The sequence below is a fragment of the Rhamphochromis sp. 'chilingali' genome (genome assembly GCF_963969265.1).
Source record: "Rhamphochromis sp. 'chilingali' genome assembly, chromosome: 14".
Taxonomy (NCBI): Eukaryota; Metazoa; Chordata; class Actinopteri; order Cichliformes; family Cichlidae; genus Rhamphochromis; species Rhamphochromis sp. 'chilingali'.
Window position 1 is genome coordinate 373245 of NC_137941.1, and position 19375 is coordinate 392619.

Consider the following 19375-nt stretch of genomic DNA (forward strand, 5'->3'; position numbering starts at 1 on the left):
CAGCCAGTGAGAGCACCTTCATGAAGTTTGCATTCAGGTGTTACCACAGCGTCAGGGAGGAAAGACATCAAATGATCTTAGAGACGCGTCTGACGTCCCATCAGTCTGGGAAACCACCGTCCCACAGAGAGAGAAACTTCACCATGAAAAACATGAAGGACAGCTGCCACACGTCTCAGGAGGGACATGCCGGCTCGTTCATGCAGTGTTCACACAAGCTGCAACATTTCCTTCAGACTTCACAGATGTGATGTCTACACTGCAGCCATGTGGGTGATGCTGTTATATGTTCTGATTGGCACATCCAGTCAAAGCCTTTGCACGCTGGATAGGCCTGGGCCCCCTTTCCCTGGCGGGTCGCGGAGTATGGGAGTGCCTACTGGGGTCAGCGGGGGAGCTGGCCCCAGGGAGGGGTCACCTGCCCCTCCCTTCCTTCCCTCCCCATCTCCAGCTGCCTCCCTCTCCCCGCTCCACCACAACCACCCACACATGCAGGGCCTTGGAGTAGGGGTATGTCACCAGGGTGCAGAGGAGGCTACCCCCCTCCCCCCCTGTCCCCTTCTGGCTGCCTCTGCCTCAATTTTATCCCACAACTTAGACATTCACATTACTCACACTCTCATTACACATACGTATAGGATCTTGGGGGTGGGCACGATACACGGAGTCCAAAGTACCATCAGGGTGTACACCTCACCCCTGGCATCGTTGCCCACCTCTCAATTTTAAATACACGTAGACATTGAGGGCTAGCAGGAGGGACCATGCGCTTACCTGCTGCTCTCTGGCAGGTAGCTCCATGCCCTCCTGGGTTTTAAATGCACCTTAGAACACACATGCATCAACACTACAATGAGCGGGTGGAGGGAGGTTTGGAGTCTTCTCTCACCCCCGTTCTCTGCGGCCTGCTGGAGCGGGGGGGCTAGGAGGAGGAGTTGGCCGTCCAACTGCGGTCTGGAGTGTGGGGCCTCCCTGCTGCTGCGGAGTCGGGGCGGTCTGCCTCCCCCCACCGCAGGGAAAAGGGTAACACCACCTGGGTCTGGGTGCAGTTCCCCCCTCCAGGGGCAAGGGTACCTAGACCCGGTTTGTAGAGTACGCTTGGGGAGTGTGATCGTGTGTACAACGTCTCTTTATGTCTGTCTCCACGTTGGTTGAGTGTGGAGTAAGTGCATATGAGAGCATGAGGGTGGGAATGGATGTTTGTGTCTGTGTGTGCCTGTATGTCTGTGTCTATATGTCAGGTTGGGTGTCAGACGCCACCTCTCTGGGGACATCTCAGGCCCTCCAAGGTTTGGAGGTCTATCTCCACCCACCACCACTTCCCCTGCCAGTGGCGGACTCCCTCAGACATCGGTGCGTTGGTGGTTTTTTGTGTCCGGGGGTGGGCGTCCAGGTACACACCGGCTCACTCCTTGGCGGCCGCTTATCGGGGCCTGGAGCCTGGGGCTCGCTCGGGCCACTTCGGAGGTGGGGTGCCCCCGGCCTCTCGGCCTGGGGCTCGGTCACTCAGGCACGGCTGGCTGCCGGCGGAGCTCACGGGCGCGTCACTGCAACCCCCCCTGGCTTCTGCTCCGCGGCTGCTGAGTGAGCCCTCATCTGGGACTCTCCTCAGCTCTTTCTGGGACAGTGGCGCGGCTGCCCCTCTGTTGGTCTTCCTTGGTCTCTTGTGTTCTGGGGGCCTCTGGATGTCTGGGGCCTGGATCTCCTCCATACCTGCTTCATACCCTGGAGGATGGGGCTGTGGCCCCCCCACACTCCCTATCAGATTGTTACATGGAGAAACCTTTGGAATGCAAGCATGCTGATCCACACAGGTATGCACACAGGTGTACACACGGGTATTCGCAGACGTGGACTACAGCTTTCTTGGCTGCTGCCTCAAAGCACATTGTGCGCTGTCTATCTTGCGTGCTGCACAATATCGTTTATTATTTAGTATCTACTGATATCTACTGCTAGCTAGTTTATTGTGATGGTGCCGTTTTTTTTATTATGTTGCTCTTTGTTGTTTGCTTTCTCTTCTGTTTTTTTCTCCATACAGGTGATCCAGGTGTTTTGTTTTTTTTGTTTGTTTGTTTTTTCTTTCTTCCCCCCCTTCTCACCGTCTCTTCTCCCCTTTGGTTTTCTTTCTCTCCCTCTCTTTCTTTCATTCTTTCTCCCTGTCTTATCCCCCAGTCATGTCTGTCCCGTTTGTAGCAACTGAAAATAAAATAAATTCATAATTATAATAAAGGTCAATCAAATGGACCAATATGGCAAGGCCATGATGATCCACTTGGTAAAATAAATCCGCTTGGCATCTTTCTTGGCCTTAAGACAACAATTCTGATGCTAAAGATCCAAACAGGACACAAAAAAAAAAAAAAAAAAAAAAAAAAAAGCCTTTGCACGCATGCTTTCTGAAGCTGTGCCCACCCACGGGGAGTTACACAGCTGTGACCAAAGGGACAGTGATCAGCTGTGTGGGGGGGGGAGGAGCGCTGCCTTTGTCACAGTCGTTTATGCATGTTCAGATCATACTGACTGCAGCGACTAAAAGAGTGTTTCATTATTTACTCTATATGAGCAGAGATGGGCAGTAACGCGTTACTTGTAAACTCGTTACTAGTAATCTGATTACTTTTTTCAAGTAACAAGTAAAGTAAAGGATTACTATTGCAAAAACGGTAATTAGATTATCGTTACTTTCCCGTAGGAACGCTGCGTTACTGCGTTACTAAACCCTGGCTCACCTGCACCAGGGTAAACCTCCGCCTACCCCACTCCTGCTTTACAGGTGAAAATAGAGCAACAGGACCGCTGAGACTTTGACTTTATTTATTTTCTGCTGTGTTTTACTTGCATCTATTTGAAAGACTGAGTGTAAACACAAAAAATATTTTATTTTATGTGCTGGAATGTGCAGAAAATAGGTTTAAATATTAAACTAATTTCTTCCAGTCAGAGAATGTTGCAGATAATTTAATGTTTGCTTGATGCATAAAGTTAAAAGATTAAAACTAATAAAACAAGTTTTAAAAAGAGACTTTTCCATTTGATTACATTTTGTATGATGGATTATGCAGAAAAAGTAGAATTGGGCTGAAAGATCTATCGCTTTATCACCTGTTCAGGTTGTAAATCGTGTTTTTAAAAAGTAACTAAGTAACTAAGTAATTAATTACTTTTGAAAATAAGTAATCAGTAAAGTAACTGGGTTACTTTTTTGGGAAGTATCAGTAATTAGTTACTGATTACTTTTTTCAAGTAACTTGACCATCACTGTATATGAGTACTACTGTAGTGATTCATCCAGCACCAGCACAGCATTAAAGTCACTTCTCATCATTCGTTCTGGCGTCTGCTTTAAAATGTCATCATGAGCAGAATGTGTTCAATGCAGGTATTCATGAGCATTAATGATCCTTCTGGGTGTGTGAGTGACCTGAGACGACTCACCGGAGACCATGTGAGAGGTGGGTGGCTCAACGTGATGCCGCATGGTCACACAATGTTGTTTCTACTCCACAGAGCAGCTCTAAATGACAAAGACGAAGAACTAAAATCATTCAAAGACAGGTACATGCAGCTCCACCAAACATCAGTACGGCAAATCCGCTTCAGATAATCAGTCGTGTTTTTTCACAGAGTCACGAGAGAGGTCGCCCTTTCACTGAAGATGGGGAAAAACACAGAGAGCATGAACAACCCTGTCAGTAACACCAGGCTCATACAGATGTATGAAGAGCTGAGGCTGGAGTGGCCAAAGGTCAAAGAACACCTGAAATCCAATAATGGAAACTCGGAATCAGTAAGAGCCCGCATTCAGGTACGGGAATGTCTGATTACTGTCACATACGTCCATTATTCTTTTTTTTTTTTTTTTCTTTTATTTTCACTTACTGAATACGGGACAGACTTGACTGGGGGAAAGAAGGGGAGAAAGAAAGAGGGAAAGAGAAACAGCTGAGAAGAGGGACGGGGGAGAAGGGCAAAAAACAAAAACCAACAGAACGGGCAGAGAAAAAAAATGCATATATCGATCACCTGGGTCACCTGCTGAGAAAGAAAAAAGAAAGCAAGCAGAAGAGAACAAGAGTAATAGAATAAACAACATCACAATGATACATGGGAATACGACAGCAAATACCAAACACTAAACACCACTGTGCAGCACACAAGACCAACAGAACACAGTGTGCTTTGAGGTAGGAGCCAAAAAGGGTGTAGTTTGTGGGTGTGATCACCCGTGTGTACACCTGTGAGCATGGATGCGCTTGTTTTTTGTTTTTTAAAAGGTTCCTTCTTGTAATAATCTGCTAGAGGGTGTGGGGGGGCCACAGCCCCGTCCTCCAGGGCATGAAGCAGGTATGGAGGAGATCAAAACTCCAGACATCCAGAGGCCCCCAGAACACAAGAGACCAAGGAAGACCAACAGAGGGGCAGCCGCGCCACTGTCCCGGAAAGAGCTGAGGAGAGTCCCAGATGAGGGCTCACTCAGCAGCCGCGGAGCAGAAGCCAGGGGGGTTGCAGTGACGCGCCCGTGAGCTCCGCCGGCAGCCAGCCGCGCCTGAGTGACCGAGCCCCAGGCCGAGAGGCCGGGGGCACCCCACCTCCGAAGTGGCCCGAGCGAGCCCCAGGCTCCAGGCCCCGATAAGCGGCCGCCAAGGAGTGAGCCGGTGTGTACCTGGACGCCCATCCCCGGACACAGAGAACCACCAATGCACCGATGTCTGAGGGGGTCCGCCACTGGCAGGGGAAGTGGTGGTAGGGGGAGATAGGCCTCCAAACCTTGGAGGGCCTGAGATGTCCCCAGAGAGGTGGCGCCTGACACCCAACCTGACATATAGACACAGACATACAGGCACACACAGACACAAACATCCATTCCCACCCTCATGCTCTCATATGCACTTACTCCACACTCAACCAACGTGGAGACAGACATAAAGAGACGTTGTACACACGATCACACTCCCCAAGCATACTCTACAAACCGGGTCTAGGTACCCTTGCCCCTGAAGGGGGGAACTGCACCCAGACCCAGGTGGTGTTTCCCTTTTCCCTGCGGTGGGGGGAGGCAGACCGCCCCGACTCCGCAGCAGCAGGAAGGCCCCACACTCCAGACCGCAGTCGGACGGCCAACTCCTCCTCCTAGCCCCCCCGCTCCAGCAGGTCGCAGAGAACGGGGGTGAGAGAAGACTCCAAACCTCCCTCCACCCGCTCATTGTAGTGTTGATGCATGTGTGTTCTAAGGTGCATTTAAAACCCAGGAGGGCTTGGAGCTACCTGCCAGAGAGCAGCAGGTAAGCGCATGGTCCCTCCTGCTAGCCCTCAATGTCTACATGTATTTAAAATTGAGAGGTGGGCAACGATGCCAGGGGTGGGGTGTACACCCTGATGGTACTTTGGATTCCGTGTATCGTGCCCACCCCCAAGATCCTATATGTATGTGTAATGAGAGTGTGAGTAATGTGAATGTCTAAGTTGTGGGATAAAATTGAGGCAGAGGCAGCCAGAAGGGGACAGAGGGGGGGTAGCCTCCTCTGCACCCTGGTGACATACCCCTACTCCAAGGCCCTGCATGTGTGGGTGGTTGTGGTGGAGCGGGAAGAGGGAGGCAGCTGGAGATGGGGAGGGAAGGAAGGGAGGGGCAAGTGACCCCTCCCTGGGGCCAGCTCCCCCGCTGACCCCAGTAGGCACCCCCATACTCCGCGACCCGCCAGGGAAAGGGGGCCCAGGCCCATCCAGACCGGGGCCCAGTGCAGCAGCGCCTCCCGGCCCCACAGAGCCCGGGACAGTCCACCCAACCCCACCACAGAGAAAACTGCACCCACCCCACCATCCACTCATCTTCCAGACTACATAAGACAATAAACACCCAGGCTGAGATCTTCCTCCACCTCTCCTGTATCTCCCCCTCCTGCAGAGGGAGCTCCTTAGGAGAGGAAAGCTCCTGCAAGATGTGACAATCTCCCCCACCAGTTGAAGAGCCCCCCAGGTGGCTCGATGCACCGGCGGCACCCTGCTCCAGGGCTGGGCCCCCATGCACCCACCCGCCCACAACCCCGGCAACACACCAACCAGGACCCAAGCCCCCGAGGCCCGGTCCGGGTCCCAGCCCAGAGACGGAGCGCCCCCAGAACCTCACGCCCATCCCGGACCCACCCAGGGGCAGCCAGGCTACCAGGTCAGTAACCCACGTCCGTCAGCACAGACCCTCCCCTAGCCCCGCTGCACGCAGCCGCGAGGAAACAGTCACCTGAGAGCCAACAGAGCCCCTAACCGGACATGACCGCTACCCCGGGTTGAGCCCCCCAAGGAAGATGCCTCCGGGGAACCCCCCGACGCCCTAAGCCTGTCCCTACCCCCACACCAATCACAACAGTGAAGGCGGGACCAAACTATGACCCCCCACCCCCACTAGGTGATGGAGCTGATCAAAGGAGCCCAGAGCAATTGATCTGATGTGGTGGCAGAGGCTGTATCAAGACTAATGTAATCTAATAGATAATTTCTATATTGGTTAGAATTAAGATTATTTTTATTTTTCCAGTTCATGAGGACTGTTTTCTTGGCTATGCATAGGGCAGTGAAAACCATATGGGCGATATTCTTTTCTGAAGTGACATTATCTAAGCTGCCCAACAAACACACTAAGGGGGAAGTTGGAATGTTACATTTCAGACACTTCGATAAGTCTTCACATATCTCGCGCCAAAACTTCTGAACTGGTGGACAGAACCAAAGAGCGTGGATATAATTGTCCGGTGAATTGGTTTGGCAGTGTGAGCAGTTGTTGGTAGACGTAAAGCCCATCTTGAACATCCGATGACCTGTATAGTGCACTCTATGTAATATTTTGTATTGAATTAATTGAAGACTGGGATTTCTAATTAGATGAAAGGTTTTTAAGCAAATCTGAGACCAGAAGTTTAGGTCTAAGTTAACTGATAAATCCGCTTCCCATTTTGCAATAGGAAGTGATATTGATTCATCTGTTTTAGAAAGCATTCTGTATATTTTGGATAGTAATTTGGGGGGTTTAAGAGTAAGAAATTGAACCACACTTGGTGGTGTTTGTAGTTCAACTTGACCTGGTTTAAATTTCTTTTTTACTATGGATTTAATTTGTTGATATTCTAAAAATCTTTTCTTGTTGATCCCATATTGTGTAACTAGTCCGTCAAATGAAATAAATTCTGTTCCTTCTAGTATATGTTCTAAATATTTGATTCCTTTATCACTCCAATCTGAAAAGTTTATCATATTATTGTTTTGTAATATGTCAGGGTTGTTCCAGATAGGTGTACGTTTGCATGGGATTAATGAAGATGCCGTCAATTTTAGAAACTCCCACCATGCTGTCAGAGAAGAGCTGATGTTGATGCTTTTAAAGCATTCATGTCGTTGGATGTTTGAGCTGATAAATGGTAGGTCTGAGATCTCTAGATTATTGCAAAGTGCTTGTTCTACATCTAGCCAAGGTTCATCTAAGAGGGTATGTTTTACCCATCCTGAGATAAACTGAAGCCTGTTGGCTAAGAAGTAGTGCTGAAAGTTAGGCAGTTCTAGTCCTCCTTTATCCTTGGTCTTTTGTAGTGTTTTTAAGCTTATACGTGGGGGTTTATTTTTCCAAAGGAATTTGGACATACATGAATCTAGAGATCTGAACCAATCTTGTGGCGGTTTAGTTGGGATCATTGAGAATAAATAATAAATTATTTTTGGTAAGACCATCATTTTTATAGCGGCAACCCTTCCCATGAGTGATATGGGTAGACATTTCCATCTAGCCAGATCATCTTCTACCTTCTTTAAAAGTGGGATATGGTTTAATTTAGTTAGATCTGCAAGCTTGGGAGAAACATTAATACCTAAATATTTTATATTTCCCGATTGCAGTGGTGTAGAAGAGGAATTATGGAGGGAGCAATTAATCGGTAGAACTGTAGATTTTGACCAGTTAATTGACTAATCTGATATTCTTGCAAAAGAGTTTATCAATTCAATCACCCCAGAGATATTGGTTTGTGAGTTTTGGAGAAAAAGTAACACATCATCCGCATAAAGGCTGATTTTATGTTCCACGTTCTTGCATTTTATGCCCTTAATTACTGAATTCTGTCTAATTGCTGCTGCTAGTGGTTCAATAAAAATTGCAAACAGTGAAGGGGAGAGTGGGCATCCCTGCCTGGTGCCCCTCAAGAGACAGAAGTTGGAGGATGTCTGGTCATTTGTTCTGACACAAGCTGTTGGGGAGTTATATAATATTTTTAACCAGTTTATGAAAGAGGATCCAAAACCAAATTTGTGTAAAGTTGCAAATAGAAATTTCCAGTTAACTCTGTCGAATGCTTTTTCTGCGTCTAAAGAGAATATTGTAGTTTCTAGGTTTTTACTGTATGAGTAGTCTATCAAATTAAGTAATCTGCGTGTATTTGTTGATGAGTGCCTACCTTTTATGAAACCAGTTTGGTCAGGATGAATTAAGAGGGGGGTTATTTTCTCTAGTCTCTTTGAGAGAGCTTTGCAGATTATTTTAAGGTCTACATGTATAAGGGATATTGGACGATAGCTTGAGGGATATACAGGGTCTTTGCCTGGTTTTAGCAGGAGATTAATGTTTGCAGAATTCATATTTGATGGAAGTCTGCCCTTTTCTTTAATTTCTAACAACGTTCTGTAGAAAACTGGTGCTAGAATCGTCCAGAATTCTTTGTAGAATTCTGCTGGAAAGCCGTCTGGACCTGGAGCCTTATTATTGTGCATACTTATCAGGGCTTCCTGGAGTTCACCTGGTGTCAGTGGTGAATCCAGTGCCATTGCTTGAGTGTCCAATAATTTTGGAAGAGTTATGTTGTCCAAAAACTGATCAATTTCTTTTTTAGACGGGTTTATTTGTGGTGAATACAACGTTTTATAGAAATCCCTGAAAATGTTGTTTATTTGTATCGGTTCATATATTGTGTTCCCAGATGAATCTTGAACAGCACATATAGTTGTTTTTTCTTTATTTATTTTTAGCTGGTTTGCTAGAAATTGACCGGATTTATTACCATGTTCATAATTTTGTAGGCGTAGTCTTTGTACTAAGAATTTTGTTTTTTTATCAATTATCTCATTTAATTCTAGTTTTTTTTGCGTATTTTGTTCAATGTTTCCTGATCTTGGTGGGACGCGTAGGCTTCTTCTAGTGATTTGATGTTTTTTTCTAATTCCTGAATATTTTTGTTTTCTTTTTTCTTTTTATGTGATGAGAAAGAAATTATTTTACCTCTCATCACAGCTTTCCCTGCTTCCCATAGAACAGAAGCTGATGTTTCGGGAGTGTCATTATAGTCTAAATATGAAGTCCATTCCTTTTTAAAGTATTTAATTAAAGTCTTCATCTTTAAGCAGTGATATATTAAATCTCCAGTTTTTTCTTGGCGTGGTATTATTCTTGTGCATTAGTGTTAAAGATACAGGACCATGATCGCTGACAGCTATAGGGTGAATCTCAGTGTCTGAAATGTCGTTCAGCAGTGAGCTGCTGACCAAAAAATAATCCAGACGAGAGTAGGAGTGATGGACATGTGAGAAAAAAGTATATTCCTTACTGGTGGGGTGAAGGGAGCGCCATGCATCGCAAAGACCAAAGTCGCTCATATACTGTTTGATTATATTTGTGGACTGCCAATTACGCTGAGTTCCCGCTGTATTGAGCCTATCCATGTCTTCATTTAGTCCAAGGTTGAGGTCACCTCCAAGAACAAGTGTGCCATCTAAGTGTTCAGAGAGTGCACTGAAAAAACCGTGAAAGAATGAGGGATCATCAACATTTGGACCATATACACTTGCAATACATAGCTTTTTATCACGTATAGATAGTTTAATGATTAAGAATCTGCCCTCTGGATCTATAACTGTATCGAGTACTGTGAAATTAATATTTTTATGTATTAAAATTGCTGCTCCCCTTTGTCTAGAATTATGACAAGCTGAGAACACATTGGGAAACTCAGGTGTTTTAAGTTCATTCGAACCTCTAAGAGGTCTGTGGGTCTCTTGTAAAAGGACAACATCTGCCTGTAGTTTTTTGAGTTGGTTAAATATTTTTAACCTCTTTACTCTGGAGCCAGCTCCATTTATATTCCATGTAATGAACCTCAGTGTACACATAGATGTTTGTGTATAACATACGTCCATTATTCAACACTTACAACCTGATTATGGTTTGTTTATCTGGGAAATGTAAACTGATGAATTTAGGAAGCTTTTAAAGCTGGATTAACTGAGATGGAGAAGAAGAAGAGGCAGATAGATGAAGTGCTTGGATTGAGTGAGCTCAGCTTTGGGACGTCTCACAAGGTACTGGAGCTAAAACTCAAACTACACCTAAAAACTTCGGCTGCTCTCTTTAAAGCAACGTTGTGGTTTCAGGTTGAAGACTTCAGGCTGCTAGCGGCACAGAACCTGCAGCTGGCCATCTACCGCAGCAGGACACAGCCTGACCCAAAGGTACGACATGTTTTAGACAAAGCTGTCAGTTGTACAGGAGTTCAGTGCAGCTGACGTTGGCATTAATAACTTACAGAATCTTTGCTGAAGCTGAGTTTTGCAGCACAATATTTTCTTCCTAACAGGCGAAAGATGAAAATCCTCAGAACATGGTGGAGCAGTTTAACTCTGAATGTTACTGGCTCGGCTGTTTGATGGCTTTAAACAGTCCTCCTCTTCACCCTGACTGGGACAATCACGTTCTGGGGATGGACGCTTGGGACGTTTTCCCACGAAAACTGCAGCTGTTTCTGATAGGTTTGTAGCTTGAACCTATTCGCTGGAACGTTGAGGACAATATAACTACACAGCGAGCAAGACACGAAGTAGGCAACGTTCTCTGGTTTACTCATGCATGAGGGAGACCTGCCTGGAGCCAAGTGTCGTTCCACCACTTGACCTCCGTCAGACTCTCAGCCACGTTCCCCATAGCACTCCTTTTATTGTGGTTACATGAATATGCATAGGGTCATTAACATATAAGATAAGATAAGATAAGATAAGATAAGATAACCTTTATTAGTCCCACACGTGGGAAATTTGTTTTGTCACAGCAGGAAGTGGACAGTGCAAAAGTTATGAGGCAAAAATTTGAATACAATAAGAATAAATACAGTACACAACTGTACAGAATAGAATAAAATAAAATACTATATACAGTAGAATAAAATAAAATAAATATACAATAAGATAAAAATAGAATACAAATACAAATACTATATACAACTGAGTAAAAATACAACAATGACAGAAAGGATTATTGCACTTAGTATTATTGCATATGTATGGATGTGTGTGCTTGATCAGTTAAAGTCTTTATTATGGAGTCTGACAGCAGTGGGGAGGAAAGACCTGCGAAATCTCTCCGTCCCACACCGTGGGTGCCGCAGTCTCCCACACTCAAAAAAATGAATGAGGTGGATTGTTCAGTGTATATTAATTATTTATTTTCATTTTACTTAAAATATATGTTTTTGTTAAGTTAACATATGTTTTTCTAATCAAGTCTACGTAATTGTGTCTATTATTCAACGTACATAATACTAATGTGTTACTTGATCGCATAACATTTAAGTTAAGTCAATTAGGATCGATATACCTTGTATATCCACAAGGTGGCAGTAATGCAAAAACAGTTGTAATGAAACCGCGCAGAACAAGAAGGTTTCACGGCTTGTGCCTGCTCATGCGCAAGACTTCAAATTTAACTGAAAAAGGCTGTTTTGGCGCCAAGCTGCTGTTTCTTTGAGAGGTAAGACCACTTTTTTCTTTGACTATGTTGTGTAGTATCTATATGTCCAGCATGGTTATATTTTGCGTTTGTCTTACAAGACATGTTATATCGTTTGCGTGTGCTTGTTTTACATTAGTTTTACTGGGTCCTGGACATGCTTATTTTGTGGACTGTGTAAGAAACATTTTTATTGTTTTTTGTTTTATTAAGGGATTAGCTACAGGGGTTCATGGGGTTATTCTTTCAAGGGGTTATTTTTCCATTTGCTTTCTTGGGATTCCTTTTCTGTAATCCGAGAGTCGGAAATATCGAATAGGATAGCAAGGATAGCATAAAGTGACATTTAAAATCCAAAAAGTCAAGGGCGAAAGCCACTGTGACACCATTGTTCTGCTCTATCAGTAATCTGTATTATGTAAAAATGGTCTGTAAATACAGCATGTTTCCTAGCGGAGTTATACATATCAATTAGGGTTGCCAACCGTCCCTTAAAATACGGAATCGTTCCGTATTTCGAAACAAAAGTACACGTCCCGTATTGAGCTAATAAGGGACGCACTTTGTCCCGTAATACAGTGAGAATCAAAAGTAGTCTATAAATGTTAATGGAATTAACGCTTTGTTTGAAAACATAATTCCCAGCCCCTCTCCTGCTTTGTGACCAATGAGCTGACAGCACACTTATGACAATTCGAGTATGACAATTCAGATTACCGCTCATCTCATTGGTCGAGGAAAGGTCGCTTACGGAGAAAATACCGGAAGACAACAGATGACCACAACAAGAAGCATGGCCAACAGGGAAACAAACCCCGACACTGCGGTGCAAGTCTCGGACGACAGTACACCTAAAGCTGGGCTTACACTGTGTGATTTTTTCAGTCACGTTATTCAGCTCCTGCTCAAACTGCACGATTGACTCGCAGGGGTTAGAAGTTGGTAGGTCACGATGCAGGTCTCACACTATACGGCCCGATGCTCTGATCGACCTGAGTGCTCACACTGTGCCTCCATAACATGAAGGTTATAACAGAAATTCTGTCGCTCTGTCTTTCACTCACACAGACACACAAACCACCACCATCAACTTTGCTAAATTGCTAATGAAAAACATGATCAGGCAGCTGTGATTGAGCAGCAGTGTAGATCCAACTATTTTCACGGTTGTTGTGGTCGTGATCATTTTGTGAGGCCACATTGGAAAGCTCATCCGAGCCTTTTCGAAGTTCTACAAGTAGTGCCTCCATCGCTTGTGTCCAGATCACACGCTGCACTGCTGTGCTGCTCCGTCTTTTTCACCGACGTTTACGTGTTTGCGCGTGAGCAGTGTGAGCGCCTGTGGTGACACCTTCACGAGCGATTGATGATCGGGAGCTGGTCGTGAGGTGTTAATCACTTCTCGTTACCCCACGTATACTACACGACGCACGATGAAGGCCAAAATCGGTCCGATCACTCAAAAATCGGCTCAAAATGGGCCTAAAACCGCACAGTGTGAGCCCAGCGTTAGAGCAGCAATGTTTGTTCCCCTCAGAGAAAGGGAAGAATGGGAAAAGGAAAACACCTGGCTGGAAAAAGTTAATATGGGCATGTGCAGTGAATATCAGCGCTATGTGGCCAGAAGTGTGATAATATAATTTATTTTGTGTAATAAACAACTGCAAGGATAGATGATTACAACAAATAGATGACTAATACATAAAAGTAATACATAGATGAATAATGATGATGAGTTAAGATGCGTAATCATGGGAACAAGCGGGTTTACAAACAGGAGCAGCTGATTAGCATTAGAAAAGCTGAAATAATACCTCAACTGAAGCCAATTGTACTAAATGCACTAAATGTGCACTGTTACAAGAATATTTTTCTTTCTATTGTTTTCTATTATTTTAAGTTAAGCAGGACAGAGTTCTTTTAAAGAAAGATTTACTTATATTCTCAAAAGTTAAGCATGACAGGCTTCTGTTTAAGAAAGAGACCTGTTTTACTGTGTTAATGTTGTCATTTTGAGCTAAAAATAAATGGCTAAATGATCATTTGTTTCACATGTGTTCATATCACAAAGAATAGAATATGCATGTACTTAAATCAACTTCAAGTCAAATGGTTAAAAAAATAATTTCACACACAAAAAAAGAGCTAGAAAATTCACCACACTGGGAAGGGTGAAGACAACTGGGTCGCCCGGCCCTGGCCATGAGGTGTCCCTTATTTATTTTTCAGGGAGTTGGCAACCCTAATATCAATGTAGTTATAAATTACAGTTTGTGAAAGTACACACTTAATTTTTTTAATAAAATTATTCAAGACATATGAGTGGACAGACAATGGAGGTCGACAGACCTGGTGATAATTGCTTCTATAGAAAGTTAGCACATGGCCGTGTCAATCTCTTGCTTTTCTTCTGGGAAGTAGAGCTGGGCGATATGAGATTTTTTCACATCACGATATGTTTTTTTCATTTCAGGCGATAACGATATCTATCACGATATCAGCCAAATAACTATATTTGTAAGATTTAAATGTGCCGTTGCTCACAAGTAAAATGTGAAATAATCAGCAGCTTGTTTTTATTTAAATATTTATTTCCCATAATAAGTTCAACAGGGTAGATGTACTTAAGGAACATGAGACTTTTTCAGATAAATAAAGGCAAATATTGCAAACTACACAAAAGGCAGCCGCTAAAGCGTTTAAGTTTCAAAATAGAACAAACGAAACAGACTAAATTGTCAATTCCACTTAGAAACAAAATATTAATTCTAAAAATAAATCTTAGTTTGTTTTACAGAAGAACAGACAAAACTGACTAACTTTTGTCAATATCAAAGAAACTGAGAACTAAAAGGAAATTCTCAATCTGTCCTTGTTGTATAGCTGAGCTTTTCAAACAGTTTTAACAGTTACTTTAGTCTGACAAAAGCCGAATGACGAATTAGCGCTTCCAGTCAGAGACTGAGGCTACGTCCACACGTACACGGGTGTTTTTGAAAACGGAGATTTTCCGTTTCCGTTTTAAAAAATAATCCCGTCCACACATAAAGGCAGAAATGAAGGAAAACGCTGCTATGAACATGCCAAAGCAGCAGGTGGCGCTAGATTCCTAACCGTGCAGAAATGTTGGCCAATCAGAAGTCTAGAAGCCTCGGTGGGAAAAAGTAAACAAAGCTGGGGCATAGAAGCAGAACCGAGTCGTATGTGTGGAGGGACAGTAACTGTGTGTATATGTAAGCATTTAAACACTGCAGAGAGTAGAATTAACAGTATTGTAGAAATTCATTTCACCGAAACAATAACGTGGCGCACAGTGTGACGCATGCACCAGTTTATTGTATTTCCAGACTTGCTTTCGGCACATTTACAGTGAACGCTACTCTGTTTTTTGTCAGACTTGAAATAGCCGAAATACCTTCACACTACGGAGCTTCTCTGGCTCTTCCGTTCGACAATCTCTCCGGCGTTGGAACCATCATCTGTTTTCTCTTCGGTCACGCTCGGTTGATTTTTCTAGTCGGCACACTCATTTCCTCCATTACGCGCTGGCTGCTTCCCAAACAAACACACGTGCAGCTTGGCACTTGTGCTGTATGTAACAAGTCACGCGACGTGACGCTGCGGCTGTGATTGGTTCGGCTCTGCGCTACTTAATTTGGATTGGCTGACCTTTTTTTTTTTTTTTTTTTTTTTTTTTTTGAGGACAAGAGCGGCGAGGTCTATCGCGATAGCTTAATTTCTCTATCGAGTAAAAGTTATATCGCGATACATATCGTTATCGTTCTATCACCCAGCTCTACTGAGTAGTATTTTATTTAGTTGTAATTCAAACAATAATTTGCTTCTTGAAATTAAGGAATTAATTATTTTTTTTCTTTATAAATCTCAGATCCTGCCTTTACCTGCTCCCTCCTATACTGATGTGGTGTATGTGGTATTGCTGAGCTTGTATGTGGTATGTGAACTGTTATACTTTTAAAAACAAAACTGTTTTATAAGTTAAGTTTTCTTTTGTGACCCATCCCATGCCCCTGTTATTTCTTCTCCACATCTGAACCATGGTAAAGGTTGCAGTTCAAGGGCCTGAGGCATGAAATTCTTTTCAGATCAGCTGTGATCAATATTTTTTGGAACTTGATAAATAACAATAAAAGCTGTAATGGCTCCATTAGCATTTTGTGTAAATGTTTGTGTTAAAATTATAGCTTTAATGAGGTCTTACTACATTAGTTGTAGTTTGTATATGTGTACATATAGTATGTATATTTACAGTACAGTATGTTGTGTTTGTTGACATATTTTCAGGTGGAAGCAGAATATGTGAGGATTACTACTGCTGCACATGTTCCAAGGCTTTTTACACAACTTGACCAATACACTGACCAGCTCATAAAAGTCTTCAAGAAAAAAGGAGGCGTTGCAGGGAAGAAAATTAGACAAACTTTGGCCCCAGCCACACAGGTGCGTTATTCTGTTGGTAGCAAAATATTATGGCTAATAAGATCATTTTCAAATTTAAACAGCTAGTGTATGGTAGCTGCACAGTGCACTTACATTTATATTAAGCAAGACAAAGTTTGGTACTCAAAACGTTGGAAAATTTAAATTACCTAAACATATGTAAAATCTGATCCCTTGATTTAGGTTAAACCAGAAGTGAATGTTTTTATGTTATGTTTTGAATGCAAAAAAGATGATGTATTAGTTTGTCTTTACCTCCATTATGGACATATCTAATGTGGTGGAAACCCTGCCCAACAGGTTAACTATTCATGTCCATGTGATGATCAGTTGGTCTTGTGTACATGTCTATCTGTGCAGTGGATATGTCATTCATTTTGCGTATAATGTGAGTTTCTGTCATCCTAAAGTATATCTGTTTTCTCTTCCTGTATCTCTGCCACTCTCTACAGAAGGAAACCATTGAAAAGGGGAGGGAGTGTGTCCTCAGGGCACTACCTTTTTACCTGAATGAAGACCCAAGCATCCTCTTCAAAGAATAATTGGTTGGTAATTTTAGTTTAGTTTTTTATCTGTATTAAACCAAATTTTGAATAACTAATGTTGTTGCATGTTGTAATGTTGTTGTTGTTGTAACTTGCATGGAACCTGTTTAAATGTTTTGGGAAATCTTCTTGTATACCCAAACTATTTATATTTATCGTTGAATCTGTAGTCTAAAATAGTGGCGCACTGGGGTGCATGTTCCTAATATTGTGTTTATGTCATTAAAGGGTAGCTTTGGCCCTTTTTCTTTCTTTTTTTTAAAACTGGATGCCATTTTTCTATGTTTTTGTGTCTAAGCTACAGCTGTTCAGAGGGAGCTGGAACAAATTACCCTTGCTATCTTTACCATCGAAAGAGCTGATGCCAGCACTCCTCCAGCCGATGTGGGTATAACCATCTAGTGTGTCCTGCATGACCTGGAAGACCTGGCCTCTGCATGTGCACTCTTAATGGGTGGGATATATGCACTGAATCTCAGTTAACCTCAAGACTGAAAGCTAAGAGACAATCAAAAGTATTGAGATTTAAAGGATTTAATTGAGAGATGATACTGCACCAGAAATGTTGAAGGGTGGTGTGTATATTAGCGTTCAAGGCATATTGTTATGAGGTGGAAATATGTTCATATTCAGTTTGTGTTATATTGTGTGCATTGTAAAGGTAATTGCAATACATACTAAAATTAAGGGTAAGTTAGGAGGTTGATCTGATATCCTCGTGTTGGTGTTGTTCCCAGATCATCATACTAAATGTTGTTCCAGGATCAACATTGCAAGTGACCAATCAGAATGTTGTGACGTCATACTTTTGCGACTTCGGGAAAAACCGGCGTAAAACAAAAAACTGTACTTAAGCTGCGTGAAACTGCCTCTGTCCGCCGATCAACTGACCCTAACCCTAACCGTAACCCTTTAATAAACAGTAAGCAGAATTGATATTGTCCTTGCAACATTGGAATTTCATAAACGCACGAATGGCTTGGAATAGAATAACGTCACAACAATGTGATTGGTCACTTGCAATGTTGAACCTGGAACAACATTTTCATGATGGTCTGGGAACAACACCAACACGAGGATATCAGATCATCCAAGTTGGGAATGCAGGATGAATGTATATTTTGTGGACTTTTAAAGACGAACAATTGTTTCCATGTTAAAATGTTTCCATCTGAAGTTTTTTGCCCAAACACTGGTAAAATAAATGTTGACAGTGGCGAGTGTTAAATGGTTACTGCTGTGCTGTTGCAAAAAAACTGAACGCTGACAAGCTGTTTTATTGTTAGACCATAATGTTGGCATGTTTTGTTAAAGTTTTATTTGGGATGGTGATGTAATTTTCTTTGATTGCTAATATCAGTGGACTATTTATTATTATTATTATTATTATTGTTGTTGTTGTTGTTGTTACATTTTTTTTTTTTTTTTAAATTGTGGCTGTTGAGGTGGACACTTCACTTTGCATTGTTAAAGGAAAGCACTTCATTGGCATTGTGTTACTGGACTGACCCTAAGCAATCATTGCAAATAGCAACTTTGCTATCCATTTTAGACACTAAAAGAAAAAAACACTCACAGACCTTACTAGCATCACATGTGCATAACTCAAGTGTCATCTTATCAATGTGTTATGTGATCTTCAATGTGTTTTTTTTTCTCTTCTATTTCTGGTAGATACAGACATTTAATTTAAAGTCTTGATGTTGCATCTGTCTACATACTGTTAATTACTAACCCTAATGAGCTGTTGTGTTTTATTTTGGACTGGGTTTACACAAATGCTCACTGAATGTGTTGGCAATAAAATAAATTTAAAAAAATAAGTTGGATGTACTTAATTCATTTGTGTGGAACCTGTTGACAAAATAGATTTATGTAAAACTAATTAATAAAGCACAAGGTGGCTGAAAATATAATATTTGAATTAATCTAACTTAAATTTAACATTTTACTGCCACAAATAAGAAATGTGTTGAAGTAACTAATCTAAACTATCTAACCTGAAAATATATCATCTATGTTCATACAACATAACTTGATTTAGTTAGTCTTAAATATGTCTTGTTAATCTTAAGTAGTTTTTTTAAATTAGATGAACTAAAGATTTTTGCTTTAAACTAACATAATTCAATTTCGTGGAACCTGTTGACAAAATAATTTTAATTAAAGTCAACGTTTCATTTTTTTGAGTGCACTGAAGGAGCTGCTCAGTGCTGTCACAGTCTGCTGCATGGGGTGGGAGATGTTGTCCATCAGGGATGACAGCTTAGCCGCCGTTCTCCTGTCACTCACCACCTCCACTGGGTCCAGAGGGCATCCTAGAACAGAGCTGGCCCTTCGGATCACCCTGTTCAGTCTCTTCCTGTCCCCAGCAGAGATGCTGCCGCCCCAGCAGACCACACCATAAAAGATAGCAGAAGCCACAACAGAGTCATAGAATTTCTTCAGGAGTGGGCCCTCCACTCCAAACGACCTGAGTCTCCGCAGCAGGTACAGCCTGCTCTGCCCTTTCCTGTAGAGGGCGTCTGAGTTATGAGTCCAGTCCAGTCTATTGTTCAGATGAACACCAAGGTACCTGTAGCTGTCCACAGCCTCAATGTCCATACCTTGGATGTTC

General features: G+C 42.7%; 1 long non-coding RNA gene across 2 annotated transcripts; it reads left to right on the forward strand.

Moving 5' to 3' along the window:
- The first annotated feature begins 11461 nt into the window (after positions 1 to 11461).
- Positions 11462 to 18568, forward strand: LOC308410388. 2 transcript variants are annotated; one of them, XR_013974176.1, is made up of 5 exons: positions 11462 to 11773; positions 15642 to 15707; positions 16058 to 16213; positions 16666 to 16758; positions 17057 to 18567. It is a non-coding gene; the product is annotated as an uncharacterized lncRNA (long non-coding RNA). The 2 variants fall into 2 exon arrangements; XR_013974177.1 differs by lacking the exon at positions 11462 to 11773 and adding an exon at positions 11798 to 11929 and having other exon boundaries at positions 17057 to 18568.
- The last annotated feature ends 807 nt before the right edge of the window (positions 18569 to 19375 follow it).